Genomic DNA, 4254 nt, shown 5'->3' on the forward strand with positions numbered 1-4254 from the left:
AAGACAGAGGAAGAATGATATATTAGTTAATAATCTCTGTCTTCTCTCTTTTACTGAACTAAGGAAATAAGGTAAGATCAGAAAAGTATAGGATTAGCTCCACAAATAGATTAATAAGGCTATAACTCCTTTCTTGTGCCCTTTTTTGTGCACCTTCAAGCGGGGCTTCCGCCTTCAACTAATCGTTATAGCTTTTCAAAGAAGTGGCTTTCGATCTTTATAACCCTGCCTTTCCTTTCCGGATGCTTTCGACATTCATAACATGATTTAGATCATTTCATAGATACCACCTCCGTTTCACAATACATTCACCATTTGTTTTTTTCACGTACTCAACACGCTTCCTTGGAGATTAAAATAAGCTAAAAATTATAAAAGTTGATATTAGAAACCTCGCATGGAGACGAATTTTTCAAGATCCCACTTGACTATGTTTTTTCTTACATAATGGTGACAGAATGTCAAAATCGATTGATGTATAGTGCCCAAATGAGAAATAATGCATGTATTGTGAAACAGAGGTAGTATATTTCAGATTGGATCACTAGCAAGCAATAGTTGGGAACCACCATCTGATTTAAATATTCTTCCACAGTTATCGAGCATTTAGAAGCAGTCTCTTCAATGAAAGGTAAGTAAAGCTTAAGTTAAGAAGGCTTTATTTAAGACGGGTGGGTTAAAAGCTTCGGGCCAGATGGTATTGCAACAATGTTCTATCAAAAGTACTGGAATATGGTAGAGAATGATATTACACTAGTTAAATTGTATTTTGATTAAAATGGATAATTGCTAAAGAGTAAAATTTTTCTTTCATATGTTTAATCTCTAAGGTGGAGAGGCCGAAAGAAGCTGGTCATTTGAGGCCCATTAGTTTACGCAATGTGATTTACAAAATGATTTCCAAAATCATTGTTCATCGATTAAAACCCACCATTAGAGTTGTTGTGTCACCTTTCCAAAATGCTTGTGTTCATGATGGATTGCTTGATGACGAGTGTCTAATAGCACATGAAATGATGTCATGTTGAATAAGAGAATGAAGGGGGGAGAATATTTAGCTGCTTTAAATATAGATATGTTCAAAGCATATGATTAGGACAGCTGTGGGTTTCTTGAATGGTTACCAAATAAGATGGGTTTACTGGAGATCTGTAGAAATTGGATAATGCAATGTGTGACTATAGTTTCATATACTCAACTGATAAATGGGTAGCATTCGAATTGATTCATACCTTCGTGTGGACTAAGGTAGGAAGACTCATTTTCCCCTTATCTCTTTATTTTGGTCATGGACATATTTTCTAGGATGATTACCAAGGCGGAGCAAGTAGATCTAATTCAGGGGATTCGTTTGGAGAGAGGAGGGCCCTTCATCTCGCTGTTATTTTTTTGCTGATGATTCTCTATTGTTCTTCAAAGTAACACCATAATTATGCTTAGTCATCAAGGATATCATTCAAAAATTCAACAGCTTCTCGGGTGAGGTGATTGATTACAATAAATCTTTATGTTTATTCCTAACACTCGAAGTAGGTTTGAAAGATTTATGAGAGGAACAATAGGAGCACCCTATACTGAGGAACTGGGTAAATATTTAAGTTGCAATATAAAAGTGGATGGGCGTAGTTTGTCGAATTTTCTTACCTTGGTGGAGAGGATTTAGAAATAGGTGGAGACATTGGGAACACCTTTCATTGTCTCGTGCAAGTATATTTTTGTTGATAAACAGTGTGCTTACTTCTTTGTGTCAACATGTTTATCGGTGCTTCTCGTACCAAAGAGGTTGAGGATAAACTGAATTATTTTTTCGAGTTTCTTATGGAGGAATTCCAGGAATTCAAAGCCAATAGACTGGAAAAGGAGATAAATCATTGAATTTCCTAAAGGAAATGTGCATTTCTTCAAACAAAGCATTCTTGGCAAAACATGCTTTTCACATTCACAAGGATTTGCTAATTTCAAAAAGGTATAAGACATCTACTTGGTTGTTGGGTATTCAAGGAAAGAGATTGATAAGGTTGTCATGGAGTTTAAAGGGATTTGTGTCGGTCAATAAATGCTTGTAAAGATGGTTGTATGCAATGATTAGCAATGGTGTAGGAACGGATATTATGCATGATAGGTGGATTAGGGTTGACCACTATCCTTGAAGCCGAGGTTTTCACTTAGAGAGTTGGGGAAGGAAGAAGTTAAGGATCTAAGCTGACAAACCAAAAGAGTTGGAATGCCTCTCAAATTTGGAAAGTGTTTAGGGATAGTCGACATTCAAGATTCTAGCAACTCATATTCCACAAGAAAGGGTGGAGGATTTTTTCATCTGGATTAGAACTACATCTTGAGAGATACGGACGAAAGATATATACACTTTTATTGTGAAACAAAGAATGAGTTTATTGTCGAGGATCATAAAAGGAAGTTTTGGAGTAGATTTTAGGCAATGAATGTATGTCCTAAATGGAAAATATCTTTTTGGAGGCTTTATGAACAAGGCTTTGGATGTCAATCTAAATATGAGGAAAAGGAATATTCAAGTCAACCTGTCTTAGTTCTTATGTGGCGTTAAAGGTGAGTTTGAGGAACACTTATTCAGAGATTGTTAATCTCTACGAGGGTTTAGAAAGGCTCTAATATTTAGGAATTAATGTCCATGGAATGGAAATCATTCCAATTAATAGCTGGATCATGAATTTTTGATTTTTTTTGGAACCAAGATGGTTTGGATGGTGATAGAGGCAAAATGTTCGTCTCAATCCTTTAGGCTTTGTGGTTGCACAAGAATAATATAGCATTTAGAAATCAAGGTCAATCACTGAGCACAATAAATGACTGCTAGAAGCTGAAGAACGTAGGATATTGACCTTGAAAAAGACTCTTCTTCCAAATACTAGGGGAGGAAGTGGTCGCTTAGAACTGGTTGGTGGTTTAAGTTTTTTTGAGTGATGAAATTTGTACGATACTTGTGGATAATGCATGAAAAGTGAATAAAAATGGTTCCCCCTTGGCTACCATCGGATGGGCTGGATTCAAAGAAGGTCAAAAGTTATCTGAAGGGAATGATAAGATATTTGCATCTTTTGTGCTATAGGCGGGGAGTTATGCTTGTTTGTGTGGGATGAAGGAGGCGAAAATTGGAAGTGTGAGGAACATCGAGATTCAATCGGATTCTTCAATTAATCATGGGTGTATCTGCAAACCATCAAAGAAGTAGTTCAAAAAACAAAGAGGCAGAGGGTGGCAGACGATGGACAGGGGACGAAGGAGGGAGGAGAGAAAATTAGAGAAATGAGGAAGGAGATAGAAAAAAATATTTAAAACATTTAACAAGTTTACCAACTCTAAAGCAACCTGCTGGTGCCGCTTTTGTAAAACAACCTTTAAAGTCGGGATTGATCAATGTTAAATTGAAATTAGGATTGTTTTTGTTAAGGGGGGCCATAGTTGAGAATGTTCTTTATCATTTTTCCTTTTGAAATGTTTCATCTTGGACAAGCCTTTTTGACGCCTTTTAAAATTCTCCTTTTTATTATAACCATGAAAAATGCAAAATTTTATCAAGTCTCTGATTCCTATAAGAGATGGAAATAAGACTATTTAGTTTACATCGGAAAATTTCTAGTCTGGATTTTTTATAGATCAATTTATGTCGATTTCGGGAAGAAAAGAGTAACATGATCCACACTTTTTAGTATCTTCTTATACGAGATCTTCATATATAAGATTTAAATATCTAGCAGTAAAATAAGGAAGCTTCATAATAATACCCTTATATTACCTCCGTTTCAAATTAATTGTTACACTTTGACATTTTACACTATTCACAAATTGCACTTTGACCCTCGTTTGTGATTTATACGTGAATAAAAACATAGTCATGTGGGATCTTGTTAGATTCGTATTAGTATGTATTTTATTAATATGTACTTTTTATAATTTTTACAAATACAAAACTAAAGATATATGTCCTCAAAGTTCTGCATTGGCATGCGTGAAAAGTGTAAGTGTAACAATTAATTTGAAACAGAGCTAGTACTAAACTATGGTTCGTCGAGTATTTTTTTTTTTCTCTATCTTGACGATAAGCAATAAACATTCACCTCATTGCTAATTAATAAATAAAAGATTTCTTTCACCAGTTACCCTTGAGATTTAATGAAATCTATGACATATCCCTTTGTTTTCAAAAATTTATCGAGTACCCCTTAGCTTTGCATATAATATACCAAAGACTTTCAATAACTTATTGGTGTTGATTTT

This window comes from Beta vulgaris, chromosome 1 (assembly GCF_026745355.1).
Source record: "Beta vulgaris subsp. vulgaris cultivar EL10 chromosome 1, EL10.2, whole genome shotgun sequence".
NCBI classification, from domain to species: Eukaryota; Viridiplantae; Streptophyta; class Magnoliopsida; order Caryophyllales; family Amaranthaceae; genus Beta; species Beta vulgaris.